Below are 16152 nucleotides of genomic sequence, written 5' to 3' on the forward strand. Positions count from 1 at the left end.
AATGTTATTTACATGGATCTTCATTACTTCATTTTTTACATGGGAATGTAAATAATTGAAGAGATTGTTAAAGACTAAATCATGCACATTTTATAACTTTGTAAGATATTAATGATAACTGAAACACAAATGTTGATGGTCCCCAAAAATGCTAAAATATAAAACAATACTGGCCAATTAAAGATAGAAAATAATCCTAATGAAGCTCCCCAACAGACACATTAAAACTTCTCTGAACATTAAACATTTGGGATTTCAAAGGAAAACCCAGATTCATTCCATTTTTTTTTTTTTTTTTTGAGACGGAGTCTCACTCTGTCGCCGGGGCTGGAGTGCAGTGGCCGGATCTCAGCTCACTGCAAGCTCCGCCTCCCGGGTTCACGCCATTCTCCTACCTCAGCCTCCCGAGTAGCTGGGACTACAGGCGTCCGCCACCTCACCCGGCTAATTTTTTGTAGTTTTTAGTAGAGACGGGGTTTCACCGTGTTAGCCAGGATGGTCTCGATCTCCTGACCTCGTGATCCGCCCATCTCGGCCTCCCAAAGTGCTGGGATTACAGGCTTGAGCCACCGCGCCCGGCCAGGTAATACAATATTTCATTTAAAATTTACAAAATTCCATTACATTCATGATTTCATTTCATCCTCAAAACAATCTCCTGAGTTAGGCAGAACAGGTATCACTAACAACTAACTCCATTTTACAGGTGAGGGAACTGAAGTTCACAAAGTACTTGGACTTCACAAAAGCTTTATTAGGGCCACATATCGAAACCAAATCCTCTGCTCAAAAGAACTAGAGTAAGGTATCTTTTACACATTATTCATACTTATATCCTGTCAACATCCAAAAATGTGTTGAGGTAGCCCCCAATAATAGACATCTATCCAATAAAAACATTAAAATGAAAAACAGGTGGCAAAAAAAAAAAAAAAACAGCAGGTGACATGGGAGACAGACAAAGGTAGATACCAAAGACTGAGACTTAGAATCTAAGAAAACTTCATCTCTGACCTTCCAGTTCCAGGGAGACAATACTAAAGGAAACAAGATGGTTTATAGATTCATACACTGACAAAAGAGAGATTGCATCAGTTCTTAACTATGAAACACTCCTGGCAGCCACAGCAAATCTCTAGGACAACATACCAATGGCATCAAAGCAAGAGTATACTTCAGTGATAGAGTGAATTAAGGTCCCTGTTTGAGACCCAGGCCAGGGCTAGAGAAAAGAACTCTGAAATGTAGAGCTCAAAAATATATCCTCTGTCGGCCAGGCACGGTGGTTCACACCTGTAATCCCCAGCACTCTGGAAGGCCGAGGCGGGCAGATCACGTAGTCAGGAGATTGAGACCATCCCGGATAGCACAGTGAAATCCTGTTTCTACTAAAAATACAAAACATTAGCCAGGCGTGGTGGCAGGCGCCTATAGTCCCAGCTGCTTGGAAGGCTGAGGTAGGAGAATGGAGTGAACCCGGGAGGCGGAGCTTGCAGTGAGGGCAGATCCTGCCACTGCGCTCCAGCCTTGTCCACAGAGCAAAACTCCGACTCCAAAGAAAAAAAAAAACAAACATATATATATACATATATATATCCTGTGTCTTCTCCATACCCAAGTGTCCCCTTCTGTGAGAGACTTCCTTACACCATTGCGGGGAAGAGAATTTTTCTCTACTATATTTGCTTGAAAGAATTAAAGGTGTAGGGCAACAATTCTTGGAAATTACGTCATTTACGATCCTCAAAAGTGAGAAAAATGAAGCCCAGAGGAGAAGACCTTCCAGGAAAATTCCAGAGCCAGAGATAGACCCAGTACATTGTTTCTGTTTTTGTTTTGAGAGGAATTCTCACTCTATGGCCCAGGCTGGAGTGTAGTGGAGCCATTTCACTCACTGCAACCTCCGCCTCCTGGGTTCCAGTTATTCTCCTGCCTCAGTCTCCTGAACTGCTGCGATTACAGGAGCCCACCACCACGCCCAACTAATTTTTCTATTTTTAGTAGAGACAGGGTTTCACCATGTTGGCCAGGTTGGTTTCGAACTTCTGACCTCAAGTGATCCGCCTGCCTAGACCTCCCAAAGTCCTCGGATTACAGGCGTGAGCCACCGCACCCAGCCGACCTGGTAAGTTTTCATCAAGTACTCTGAACTATGCAACAAACACTAGGAAGTAATAGAAAAAAAATTAATCTAAAACCCTCTGAAGAGTCAAAGAATTGCAGATTCTAAATAGCATGAATACTTGAATTCATGGTATTGAAAAAGGACCTCGCACTTACCCGCATGTACAAACTGCCTGCCCACCTCTATCACAGCATTTTTCAAGCTGTGCTACAGTTAACTATGTACTGCCCAAAGCCAATCTGTCCCTGCAGATCATAAGCTCTTAAAGACCAGGACTTCAGGAGAACAAGCAAAACTTCAGAGAGAAGGGAGCCACCGAGACAGAGTTCATAGCAATGGGTCGGCAGGAGCTGATGACTGGAGGTGGGCTGTAGCCTTGGGGTCTGGGACAGCGGAGGGAAGAGAAGGCAAAAGGCCCTGCATGACATGCTACAGGGCTAGGAGCCACAGCTGCAGTGATTAGTTCAGTTTTGTCTCGTATGCCTGTTACTTATACACCATCTCTTGTTCAGAAAGAACTTCAGGTTGAGCATTTGGACTCCTTGAGCCTTCTGCTGTTTGTCTCCGGGACGTTTAACACTCTTAAAAGGGGAAAACTGTCCAGTTTGATTATGCTTCCTGGGACATTACAGGTTTTTCAAAAGTTTGATGAAAGCATTCACTAAGGAGTGATTCCACTTTCTCTGGTGGCTGAGAAATAGGCGTCTGAGGGGCAGCATCAGGTCTTCCCATCAAGCTGAGGTTGGAGTCTCCCCACCTATGGACCTCATCCTGGCTCCCCCCTCATAAATCTGACCTCTAACTGTAACTGCCTTGGCCTCATTCCGTGGGTGTGGATGCTCCTACTTGAAATGCATTTTCAGCCCGCCAAATTCTTGGGAGAGTTTCTTCCACTCTCCAGGCGCTGAGAGCTACAAAGTTCAATCTGGCTTCCCAGATTTTTTTTTCTTCCCATTACTAACGGAAGAAATCAAGAAGCGCCAGGCAGAAGGGCCCTGCTTCCACCAATCAGAGCCCAGCCGAAGGCCACAGCAAGAAGTGCGGCGGTGGGACACGCGGTGACAACCCCTCGCCCCCCGGGACCCGCCGGCCTGGGCAGAGGTCGGTGAGGCCGCTGCGCGACAGCTCCGGGCCCGCGCCTTTCGCTTTCTCCCGCCCAGCAAGTGAGAGGATAAATCACGGGGCGGGGGCAGTGCACCCCCAGCAACCGCGCACCCTGCGCACAGACCCCCGCTACACGCGCGTCCCAGGCGGGGTCGACCCAGACGAGTCACGGGGCGGCGCACAGTCCCACTAGCAGGGCAGCCAGGACCCACGCGCGCGGGTCCACGCAGCCACCTAGATAAGTGACAAAACACTCAGGAAGCCATCATGCGGGGCCAGGAAAGAGCCCCCACCCAGAGTCACGGACTCCCTAGTCTGAGGGTCCGCGCAGTCCCCTCGGTGAGTCTGGCGAAGCAGCCTCACTGCGAGGGAGGGCGGGGAGGGCGTTGGAGTCTCCACACGCGGTGACCCGGACCCCGTTCCATGAGTGGGTCCATGCAGGGCCCACTCTGCCGCACGCGGGGACCAGCCAGGCCTCGGAGGACCGGGCAGAAGCCAGCGCCCGGGTCCATGCAGTCCCCTCCGCGGCAGACGCGCGGAGCCGGTGAGCAGTGAGGACCGGCCAGCACCCGTAGGGCGCCCGAGACCCCCGCGCTGGCCCACGGGGTATCGCAGCAGACGCGAAGCCCCCGGTGCCACCCAAGGCGGAGACAAAGCCCAGGCGCACGGACCCGGGGTGCCAACCCCGGACCCTGCGGACTCCGGCTCGGAGCCGCCACGCCCGGCGCAGAGACCCCCGCCTGGTCCGGAGACCCCGTCGCCCGTCGTCCAGTCTCACCTCGGGCCGCCGCCTCCCAACCCTAGCTCCTAGCCGCGGCGCCTGGGCCGACTAGAGCGCAGCTGATCAGCCGACAGAGACGCAGCAGCCTCAACATGGGAGCCCCTGGGCGGGGCCGCCGCCGCCTCTTCAGCCCGCGTTCCCCGAACAGGATCCGGCTCGGATCAAGGAGCTGCAGCTGGCTCTGGGCTGAGGCCGAGACACACACCGTGCAGGTGTACAGGGCCCTGCCCGCCGCCCGCCGCCCCGCCCCCAGCGGAGCCGGGCGCCTAGGGCCCGCCCCCCGGCCAATGGGGAGCGAGCTGTGCAGAGAGGGCGGGGCCTTAGGTAACAGGGAGGTTGGGCCTTAGGCCTTAGGTAACATAGCATATGGTTGTAATCCCAGCTACTCAGGAGGCTGAGGCAGGAGAATCACTTGAACCCAGGAGGCGGAGGTTGCAGTGAGCCGAGATTGTGCCACTGCACTCCAGCCTGGCGACAGAGTGAGACTCCATCTCAAAAATAAATAAATAAATAAAGCCCCTTGAATGTAAGAAATGTGGTAAAACATTTACTCTTTCCCATTCCCTCAAACATGAAAGAGCTCACGCTGCAGAGAAACCTTAAGAATGTAGGAAATGTGGTCCAGCCTTCAGATTTTCCTGTTTGTGAAAATGTGGGAGGCCTCAGACTGGAGAAAAGCCTTTTGAATTTAAATTTGTGGTAAGGCCTTCAGTTGTGTTAGTTCCTTTGAATGACATCAGCTCATTCCTGAGAAAAACCCTACGAATGTCCAGAATGTGGGAATGTTTCATTTCTCTCATACCCACTCAAGCACATATGAAAATGCACACTGTAGCTGGCTGGACCTTGTAAATACAAGAACGTACACTGGATTAAAACTCTAATAGTTTAGAAAGTGCAAGAATATTTTCAGTTTTCACGTTCACTTGAAAAGTCATGTGAAATCTCCCACTGGAAAGAAATTCTATAAGTGAAGCTTTTCTTTTTTTTTTTTTTTTTTTTGAGACGGAGTCTCCCTCTGCCGCCCAGGCTGGAGTGCTGTGGCCGGATCTCAGCTCACTGCAAGCTCCGTCTCCCAGGTTTACGCCATTCTCCTGTCTCAGCCTCCCGAGCAGCTGGGACTACAGGCGCCCGCCACCTCGCCCGGCTAATTTTTTTGTATTTTTTTTTTAGTAGAGACGGGGTTTCACCGTGTTAGCCAGGATGGTCTCGATATCCCGACCTCGTGATCCGCCCGTCTCGGCCTCCCAAAGTGCTGGGATTACAGGCTTGAGCCACCGCGCCCGGCCAAGTGAAGCTTTTCTAATTTGGAAAGCCTGATGCAAATTAATGATAGTGCAGTGCTTGGAAAAAATGTATGAAATGTTACACAAGTTACACGTAGCCTGTGTGTGGGATTTTCTTGTCACTGTTGCTCATCAGCATGCCAAAAGTCGAATCTTCAGACTCAAGTCTTGCCGGCCTTAGACATAATGGCCTTACTACATGTGGAGCTAACCCCAGGAAGTTGGAGTGGCACTCTCTGGAGGATTAGGTGGTCTCCACCAATGTGGCTTGATGGGCTCCTGAACTCTTTCCTGTAACCATGCAGAGAGTCTACACTGCCAGTGATCGTGTGCCTCAACTCTTTAGATGTAGAAACTCAAAATATTCAAAATATTCTGAAACAGTTTCCATTGAAAGGAAAGAGAAAAGAGGTCAGGTGCCGCGCTGTGGTCAAGAGAACTAGTAGATGGCTCACAAGAACACTCTGTCGCTACTGTCTGTGCCTCTGTCACAACAAATATCCTGATCCTTTAGTTTTAAGGGTACAGGGCCATTTTCTTCCCTTTCTTACTGGTAGTTCTCAAGATAACTGTATGATATGCTGGGAATGCAATATCCTGATAATCAGGTGACATTGGTCAGGACAGCCCAGGCTCTGTTAGAGTCCCTGCTCGAAACAGAATGTCCTTTAACGCTTGTGTCCAGCAAACCACATCGTGTGAGAAAACCCAAGGTGGGTTCCTTTCTGGGGTAGCTCAGTTGTAGTGCAAGTGAAGCATTTACAATCAAAACTCCATCCATCTGCTCTGGGTAGCTTTCCTGATCTTGCGGTAGCGGTTCATATTGAATCCCAGACTTCTGTTGTCTTCTGTTTGCTGTTTGTAAGTAACAAATTCACTTCATGGAATTTATGTATGAATGTGTTTGGTCTCATTGTACTCAGAAATGTTGGTAGCCATTGCACAGTGAACCCGCCTCATAATTGGTGAAAACACTTATAGCCCCCTTATGCCACAGCAAGGAGGTTAATTCAATCAAACATAAACTTCGTGTTCATAAAACCCTGTAGCACAATTATTACCATGCGGGAGGCCTTTAACAATGGTGATGCTGATTTGAAGAACTCTGAAGGAAGAAATTGACACAATGGGGTGGGTACATGGGAGTCCCTGATAACTTAAAGCAACCCTTACTCCCCTCAGCCTAAAAAATGTGGAGAGTCTGGGCGCGGTGGCTCAGGCCTGTAATCTGAGCACTTTGGGAGGCCGAGGTAGGCAGATCACAAAGTCAGGGGTTCAATACCAGTCTGACCAACATAGCGGAGCCACATTTCTACTAAAAATACAAAAATTAGCTGGGCGTGGTGGCAGGCACTTGTAATCCCAGCTACTTGGGAGGCTGAGGCAGGAGAATTGCTTGAACCTGGGAGGCGGAGGTTACAGTGAGTCAAGACCATGCCACTGCACTCCAGCCTGGGTGACAGGGCAAGACTCCATCTCAGGAAAAAAAAAAAAAAAGTGGATAAGATCTGAAACAGGTTTAAAGTTTCACCTAATTGGAAATGCAAAGTTTACAAAAATAATATTTAAAATAAAAGGTTAAGTGAGTGCTCATTGAAATTTATGCCTCCACAAAATAGGTTGTGATTAACTTCCACATTTGTTGAAAGCCACCAAAGTTGGGAAGCCTCCGTGTCTGAAATTCACATGTGGCTCAAATAAGAATCATCCCTGGGGATACCCCAAAGTTTCAATATGGTATCCCCTGTGATATTATGAGGAATGACTGTACATAAAACAGGTTGTCTTCCTTTAACTCTGAAAATCATATTATCTTGCCTAAATTCTCCATAACGCATTGCTCTGCAGTATCCTATAGTGGACATAGGTTTCCTGACCAATGAGCACTAAAATTAAATGTGTGCAATTCCCCTATGTTCTTATCAAAATGGAAATCCCCGAATTCCACCAGTTAGACTAACATGACAGAATGTCAGATTTTGGGAATACGTAAGTTTTCTGTAAGGTTATTAGGTATTGATTCCATTTTATTAATAGATATGCATATATTTAGATGACCTATTTCTCCTGTGTTTTAGTCTTAATAGATTGTGTCTTTTAATTCATCCAGTTGGTCTAAGTTACAAAGTTTGTGGCTTATGGAGATTGTAATATTCTTTATCATTTCATCATCCATGGGATCTTTAATATAAAGATCTCTTTTAATTCTTATGTTATTAGGTTGGTGCCAAAGTAATTGTGGTTTTGGATCATGAATTTTAAATTTTTATAACTAGGCTGCAACACATCTTTATTAATCAAAATAGAACTCATTACAATGGGTGGGGCGCAGTGACTCACGCCCGTAATCCCAGCACTTTGGGAGGCTGAAGCAGGCGGATCAGGAGGTCAGGAGTTTGGGAACAGCCTGACCAACATGGTGAAATCCCGTCTCTACTAAAAAGAAAAAGTAGCCGGGCGTGGGGACATGTGCCTGCAATCCCAGCTACTGGAGAGGCTGAGACAGGAGAATCTCTTGAACCCAGGAGGCAGAGGTTGCATAAAATGAAGGTCCTCTCTGTCTGCCACTAATTGCCTGTGTGATTTTTGGCAAATATTTAGTCCTCGGGCCCAATTCTGCTTCCTTATAAGGCTCCTTCCAGCTCTGAAATTTTGTAACTCTGGTTTCTACTCAAAGCTTCACTTTCCAACTCCCCACACTGGCTGTTCTAAAACGTTTGTTTTGCTTCCTGATTTTACTTTGCATGGCTTTTTTTTCTCCTCCACTTCCCACTACTATCCCATAGTCTTTTGGATTTAAGTTCTTCTAGAAAAGTTCCTCCTTTCTCAGTAATTATTTTTCAGCTTCCGTTGTCTCTGAAAAAAAATATTACAAATAGTCAATTTTATCTTGGAAAGAAGATCCAGAATGTGTTGGCTTCCTGTTTTGTTGGTGAAATGTCTAGAGCTTGGAGATTGGACTTGGGTCAGGATTCCCCACTAAACCTTCCATGAGATAGCTTCAGAGCTGCTGGGCGGGCCACTATTTCTCTCTCTCTGCTCTGTTTTATTAAACTCAATTAATTTTAAAAATGCAGGATAGGCCAGATGTGGTGGCTCCAGCCTGTAATCCCAGTACTTCGGGAGGCCACGGCGGGTGGATCACGAGCTCAGGAGACTGAGAATAGCCTGACCAACAAGGCAAAACTCCGTCTCTACTAAAAATACAAAATTTAGCGGGATGTGGTGGTGCGCAACTATAGTCCCAGCCACTTAGGAGTCTGAGGCAGGAGAATCGATGGAACCTGGAGGCGGAGGTTGCAGTGAGCTGAGATCCCGCAAGCGCTCTTCAGCCTGGGTGACAGAGTTTGACTCTGTCTCTCTCTTTTTCTCTCTATCTCTATATATAAAAGAAAATATAAATATATATATTCAGGATAAGGGCATATCTAATTCATCTTCTTTTATGGCCCAGTATGAACGTTTACATGGAAGCCGGAAATGAAACTTCCCGTTTTTCATCAGCTTGTAGTCCCAAGCTGATGATGACCACAGCAGCCACCATGCCACGCCACCCGGGGACTGGGGGCCCCCGATCGCCGGGTGGTGAGACACCACTCCCGATCCGGGCCCAGAGCACCTGCCACGCCACGCCCCTCGGCGACTGGGGGACGCCACGTCACGCCCCCAGCCGTCGCCACGCCACGTCCATTAGGCCGGGGAGCGAGGCGTGGCGTCTGCTAGGGGACCGGATGGGGGGCGTGGGTCCCACACCCACCGGCGATCGGGGGCCCCCAACCGTCGGGGTGCGTGGCGTGATGGCTGCTGGGGGCCCGGGATCGCTGGGGGTGGGCCTCCCTCCCCACGGCGATCGGGGGCACCTGTCCCCCGGGGGGCGTGGCGCGGCGGCTGCTGGGGCCCTGGATCGGGGGGCGTGGGTCCCCAACCCCTCGGCTACCAGGGGCCGCCCGCCGCCGGGGGCGGGGCGTGGAGGCGGCTGGGGGGCCCGGATCGCGGCGGGGTGGGTCTCCCAGCCCCCGGCGATGGGGGGCCGCCAGCCGCCGGGGGCCGGGGCGTGGCGGCGGCTGGGGACTCCGGGTACCTGTACACTGCCTGTGGTATTAGGAGTAATAATATGGTTACTACACATCAATGATCCATTTTAATAATTATCAATGGTACTAATAATAGGATACCATTGTTAATTTTGGAGATTTTAATTACATGATTATGCACGCTTACTATTAATTATTAATATTAATGTCACTGAACAATATTGTTAGTCCCTAATACTAATCATTATTTTCTTACCAGCATCACTTTGTATTGATTTAAGTAACATCCATGGCGGATATCATTATTTGATTATTAATGGTGATATTAATATTAATTACCATTCAAATCGTTAACATTTTAATCCACTTTTTATCAATTACTCCCAATACGGCAGGGGGTGAACATCCACCCTGTGATATTCTTCCTCATATTCCAAGGCTGAGAGGTTGATATGACTCCCAGTATCGCAGACACTGTACACCCCCGTGTGATACTCTTCCTGATATCCGGAAGGGGAGAAGATGGTATTAATCCCCATATCACAGGAGGTGAACACCCACTCTGTGATATCTTTCCTAGTATGCAGGGGGAGGGGGGATAATATTATTCCAATATTGCAGAAGATGTACACGCTCCCCCCGTGATATTGTCCTTAATATTCCAAGGCACAGAAGACGATGTTACTCCCAATATCGCAGAAAGTGTACACCCCCCAGTGATGTTGTTCCCATGATCCAGGAGGGAAGAGGATGATATGACTTTCAACCCCTGCCCCCTGCAATGCTCTCACCCTGCAACACCGACACCCAGCTCAACCTGACATAAGACCAGAGGTGCTGGCTGGGGGTGTTCATTGCTTCTCTTTTCTCTCTTGCCAGACTCAGTAGAGGAAGCTGAGACCGCTTCTGGCTTTGGGAGAGGCCAGGGAGCCTGTGCGTTTGGAGCCTGCTTGCATGAGAGAAGCATGTGTGGGAACACCAGGACCTGGCTTTGAACCCCATTCCTCCAACATGATGCCAAGTGTGGCAGATATGACGATAGGCTTTGCGTGCTGGAGGGGGCAGCTCCTGGAGATCATCAATCAGCTCTACCTGTCCCTGGGCACTGAGTGGTCAGGGCTGGCTTTGCAGTGGTGGGGCTGCGGAGGGTGGCAAGGGGGCTGGGGGGGCCAGGGCAAGGAGGGGGGTACAGGGAAGCTGGCCCAGGGCTGCTGCTGGCTTGTGAGTCCCGCCTTGAGCCTCGCTTGTTGGGTCAAAGGTCATCTCAACCCCAGCGGAGGCAGTACGTGCACTCTGGGCTGTTCTTCCTACTCTGGTGGCTTTTGTCATCTGACCTCTGCCTGCCCCGAGTCTTCACTGCTAGCCTTCATCTGTCCCCTTAAATGTGACCACAGCAGCCACCTGTGGCTTCTCTCCCACAGAAGACAGAGCCAATTGTGTCACCTGCTTCCCTGGGGCAGGGTTTCAAGGTCTCACATCCTACATGTGGCCCACTCGGCTTCCCCCGAGCATCCTGACCTGGTGAGGGTAACCATGGCCCTGGCCACCCCACCCACAGGGCCTGGTGACATTGCTGCAGTCACAGCCCCTCGAGTGTCGGACTTACTGAGAGAGCAGGGAAGGAGCCGGATTCCATGGGGACCCGGGAGACTGGCTCCAGTCTTGGCCTCAGGTTCACAGAAGGGAAATGGGCCAGTGTGCTGGAGCCACGCTCCTCAAAGTGTAGTACCTAGATGAGCAGAGCAGCATCCATCTCACCTAGGAGATGGTGGCAAGTGGGAGTTCTAGGGCCTGCCCCAGGCCTGTGGAGCCGGAAGCTCTGGGGGCAGGGCCAGCAAGCTATACAGACAGGCCTCCGAGTGACTGTGATGCCTGCACACCTTGAGAACCATCGACCTAGATAGCCTCTGAACACTAACGGCTCCTGGTGCGTCTGGAAAAGACACAGACCATGTCTGGGAGGCAGGGGAGATGGACTGGCACACTCCTCCTGCCACAGGGCAGCATGATGCTCGATTCCCTCAGAAGGAATCCTTCATCTCTTCCATGCCGTGTGTGTTCACCCTGGCCCTCCCAGAAGCCTGGGAAGGGCAGAACACTGCACACACAAGAGGGCCGTTCCCAGTCTCCACATTCCAGATTCATCTGTCACCAGACCCACGGGAGGAGGCAGACTGGCTCCAGGAGGATGAGAGCACTTGTTCTGACACCTGTGTCTGATTCCAGGACCTACAGATCCACTCTGGACTACACCAACCAAAGTCTGGGGATTCTCACTCACCTCCAGAAGAAAGAGGAGGCGCATGCCTGGCTGCAAGCAGGGAAGATGTACTACATCCTGCGGCAGAGCGAGCTGGTGGACCCGTACATCCAGGTGAGTGGCAAGGGAGGCAGGAGGGCCTCTGTGCTGTTCACTCTCTGTCCATCCATCCATCCGTTCATCCTTCCAACATCTATTTACCTGTTCATCCTTCCATCCATCCATCCATGCATCATTCATCCATTGTTTTATCATCCATCTATTCACCAGTCTATCCATCCATTCACCTGTCCATCCACCCATCCATTCATCCTTCCATCCATCCATTATCCATTAATCCATCCATCCATTCTTCCATCATCTTCACATACACCTGTGGGTCCTTCCATCCATCCATCTTTCCATCATCCATCCATTGACCTGTTCGTCTTTCCACCCACCCATCCATCCATCCCTCCGTCCATCATCCATCCATCCTTTTATCTTCCATCCATTCACCTGTTCATCCATCCATCCATGCATCTTTCCATCATCTATCCAACTTTATCTTTCTATCCATCCATCATCCATCCATCCTTCATCTGTTCATCTCTTCATCCATCCATTCACCTGTTTGTCCATCCATCCATCCATCCTTCCAACCATCTTTCCATTATCCATCCATTCAGCTGTTCATCCTTCTATCCATCCATCTTCCATCCATTCATTCATCATCCCTTTTATCATCCATCCATTCACTCATCCATCCATTCACCTGTTCATCCATCCTTCCATCATCCATCCATTCAACTGTTCATTCTTCCTTCCATCCTTCCATCATCCATCCATTCAACTGTTCATTCCTCCATCCGTCCATCATCCATCCATCCATCATTCATCCACTCGCCTGCTCATCCTTCCATTCATCCATCATCCATCCATCCATTCACCTGTTCATCTTTCCATTCATCCATCCATCCATCCGTCCATTCATCATCCACCCATTCAGCCACCATCCATCCACCTGTTCGTCTGTCCATCCACTCATCCATCATCTATCCATTCACCTGTTCATCCTTCCATCCATCCATCATCCATCCACCCATCTATTCATACATCAATCCAACATCCATCCATCCTTCTATCATCCATCCTTTCACCCATCCATCCACTCACCTATTCTTCCACCCATGCATCATTCATCCATCCACCCACCAATCTATTAATCTATCCCTCCGTTCATCTGTCCATTTGTTTATCCATACATTCATCTATCCACCATCTATCCATCCATATGTACATACATCATCTGCCCTCCACCCATCCATACATTATCTACTCACCCATACATACATACACACATCATTCCAACCATACACCCACCCATCCATCCACCCATCCATCCATCCACCCATCCATCTGTCCATACATCCATCCAAGCATTCATCTATCCACACACCCATCCATCCATCCATGTGTCTATACATCTGCTCATCCATTCATCCATCCATCCACTCATTCCTAAGCCACTGCTGAACACCTGTTGTGTGCCTGTTCCCTCCCTCCAACTGGTTCCCTCACATCCTCCCCCAGTGGCCAGCATCTTCTTCCTGAGGGCAGAGGTGTGGCCCCTCACAGTGCCTAGCACCTGCTGGTATACAGCACATGCTCAAAGAATGGGACCACTCAGTTAACACACAGAAGAACTTGCTCCAAGAGACACGTGGTACATCTCCTTACAAAATGAACCTATCATAGCGGCTGTTTTCAGAGGCTTTCCCAGTGTGATCTGGAACAAATTGTGAAGCCCACGAGCGTGGTGAAGCTTTCATTATTGAGCACCTGCTGTATACCTCCTTGAGCTGAGAAGGATCAAGAGCTCATGGCCAAGAGGGGACCAGGCCCACCCACAAACACTGTTGATGTGTGGCCCTGAGCTGCGGCAGGGATGTGGCAACGCAGAAAGGAACCAGGGGATGGGTTCCCAGCAATCTGGGGGCCACGGAGACTGTTTGAGTGCAGGGGGGGTGGGCTAGGGCTAGCCCTGGTGGTAGGATTCACAGGTGTCGGGCTCCTGGGCTGCAGCTGCTCAATCACCTCCTGGCACTCGGGTGCATCAGTTCATTGTCCTCATGCCAGTGGTGGGGCAGCCCTAATGCACAGGTCTGAAAAATGCTCAGGTGTACCTGCAGTGTGTGAGAGGAAGGAGGCTGGCGAAGGTGGGTGTGGCCACCTCACCAGGTGTGGGTCTTGAGGGAACTTCTGCCTCCTTTCAGGTGGCACAGAATGTGGTCCTGTACACAGGTGACCCCAACCTGGGGTGGAGCTGTTTGAGGCAGCTGGAGACATCTTCTTCAATGGGGCCTGGGAGCGGGAGAAAGCCGTGTCCTTCTACCAGGTGAGCTGGCCTGTGGGCTGATGTGGGTGGGCCTCAGGGGGGGCAGCTGGAGGGCTGAGGCACAGGTGTGACAGGGCAGAGGCCTCCCACCTGGAGGCAGGGCCACCCATGCACATGCTTAGTTTCCCCGTGGTCTCACCGGGAATGATATTGACCGTGCCCCTGCCCAGGACAAACGCTCGGGTCTGGACATGACAGTGGCTCTACCCTTTGCACCTGATGATCTCAAGCAACCATGAGTGGAAAGTCCTGTCCCCATCTTCCAGATGAGGAAGCTGAGGCTCAGAGAGTCACAGAGACATGTAAAAGGACACACAGCATGTCAGTGGGAGACCCAGGGCCAGGGCCCAGATCTGCATGCACCCTGAAACGGGGACGGCTTCTCCCTTCCTCTGAGCTCAAGGTGTGGCTCAGTTCTGGGCACAGACAAATGTGATATTTTTAGAGCAGAGAGGAGTGCTGGCTCCCCCCAGTCAGACCCCCGGGGCACAGGTGGGAGAGGCTGGTCTGAGGCTGCCAGGTGTAGCTGGATGGGCCTCAGATGACTCTTCAGCCCCCAACTTGGGTGTCTGAACCGTGTGTTATCCCAGAGCACAGAGCTCTGTGGAGGTGCACGGGTAACTGGGGCGTGGGAAGCTCCAAGCACATGTTTGAGCTCTGAGAGGGCGCTGGGCAAGGTGGGTGCTGCGGGAAGCCTGACCCCACCTGCCTGTATGGTAGGACCGGGTCCTGCCCCTGGCAGTGACTATGGGCAACGGCAAGGTGAGCCGCAGCTGTGCAACAAGCCGGTGGCACTGCTGGCCATGCTGGAGGAGCCCCAGGAGGGCTTGGAATTTGCCCACATGGCCCTAGCACTCAGCATCACTCTGGGTAAGTCCCCTGAGCGCCCGCCCTGCCAGGACCCACACTTTGCCAGAGCCGAGCCTCCATGTCTGTAGGGCAGGAGCTGAAACAGCTGCTGGATTTTCCTGGTCTCCTATCCAGGCAGGCAGATCTTCCCAGCTGGCTTTCCTGTCTGGCCGTGGGGCACAGCCCGAGGTCTCTCACATAGCGCAGAGCTCCCTCCCTGGCTGAGCTCTGCTTCCTCTGTCTCTTCCCGCTGCTGATCACAAGGGCCGCCCAGTGTGCCCTCTGCCTTCCAGACATGCCAGGCATCTCGGTCCCTGTATGTGCCAGGCCGAGTGGCACATTCCCTTTGTCTTGTGCCCTTTCCACCCTCATCAACCACACAACATTCTGGCTGATGAAATCCCAGTTCCCCTTCCAGTAGCCTGCCCCTTAAGGCCGGACATCCCCTGGTGCTGTGCCAGGTCGTCTGTCCTCCTCCAGAGACAGGGAACCCTGGGCGGGCCGCATGCCCCAGCGCCTTGTGCCCTGGGGCCAGTACAGAGTAGGTGTGCAGCTGTGTGGGAATGCATCGAATGCAGGCTCCACGGTACCCGCCCTGCAAAGGGGAGGACATCGGAGACAGCCTAGCTGCGTTTGCGCAACTGTGGGGGGACATGGACCTCAGGCACGCAGTGACTCCCCAAGGTAAGAGGCTCTGATCGTGACACACCCAGGAGGAGTCGGATGTCACGTCTGTGGGTTGCATGGAGCCGGGGTGCCCGGGAGCACCTGGACTGCATGGCTTTTACCATTGAGTAAAGGCAGGTGGCTATGTGTAGGAACAGAGCTGGGCCATCCAAGCCCGACTTTGCCAAAGCCTCACAGTAGACAGGGGCAGGCCTTATTAGTTCTGCTTTACAGATGGGAAAGTGAGTCTGGGAACCTGGAAGGGACTGGCCAGAGCTGCCCAGGTGACCGCAGGTGCCTGGAGGCAAGCCAGGTGCTGCCCCGGGTCTGCATACCTGCTCCTGAGGGGCCTGTGCCCTGACTGCCCCAGGGAGCCACGTCCTCACACCTGCCCCTTTGGCCTACACCCCAGGGGACCGGCTGAATGAGCGCGTGGCCTACTACCGGCTGGCCGCCCTGCACCGCCGGCTGGGCCATGGCAAGCTGGCGGAGCACTTCTACCTCAAGGCCCTGTAGCTCTGCAACTCGCCGCTGGAGTTCGACGAGGAGACCCTCTACTACGTGAAGGTGTACCGGGTGCTCGGTGACATCTTCTACGACCTGAAGGTCGGTGGGGAGAGGCAGGGCTCTGGGTGTTCCCGGCCCCCTTGGAGTGGATCTCCAGAGACCC

The 16152-nt window shown here is 51.4% G+C and overlaps 1 long non-coding RNA gene and 1 pseudogene across 1 annotated transcript; both read left to right on the plus strand.

The window, feature by feature from the left end:
• The first annotated feature begins 3435 nt into the window (after positions 1 to 3435).
• Positions 3436 to 4357, plus strand: LOC117087226 (annotated as a pseudogene).
• Positions 4358 to 10686: 6329 nt separating this feature from the next.
• Positions 10687 to 16111, plus strand: LOC117087235. The gene is made up of 5 exons (XR_004438732.1): positions 10687 to 11257; positions 11557 to 11704; positions 13846 to 13967; positions 14688 to 14837; positions 15895 to 16111. It is a non-coding gene; the product is annotated as an uncharacterized LOC117087235 (long non-coding RNA).
• Positions 16112 to 16152: the final 41 nt, after the last annotated feature.

The sequence above is a fragment of the Trachypithecus francoisi genome, unplaced genomic scaffold (genome assembly GCF_009764315.1).
Source record: "Trachypithecus francoisi isolate TF-2019V2 unplaced genomic scaffold, Tfra_2.0 Contig00629, whole genome shotgun sequence".
Classification (NCBI taxonomy): Eukaryota; Metazoa; Chordata; class Mammalia; order Primates; family Cercopithecidae; genus Trachypithecus; species Trachypithecus francoisi.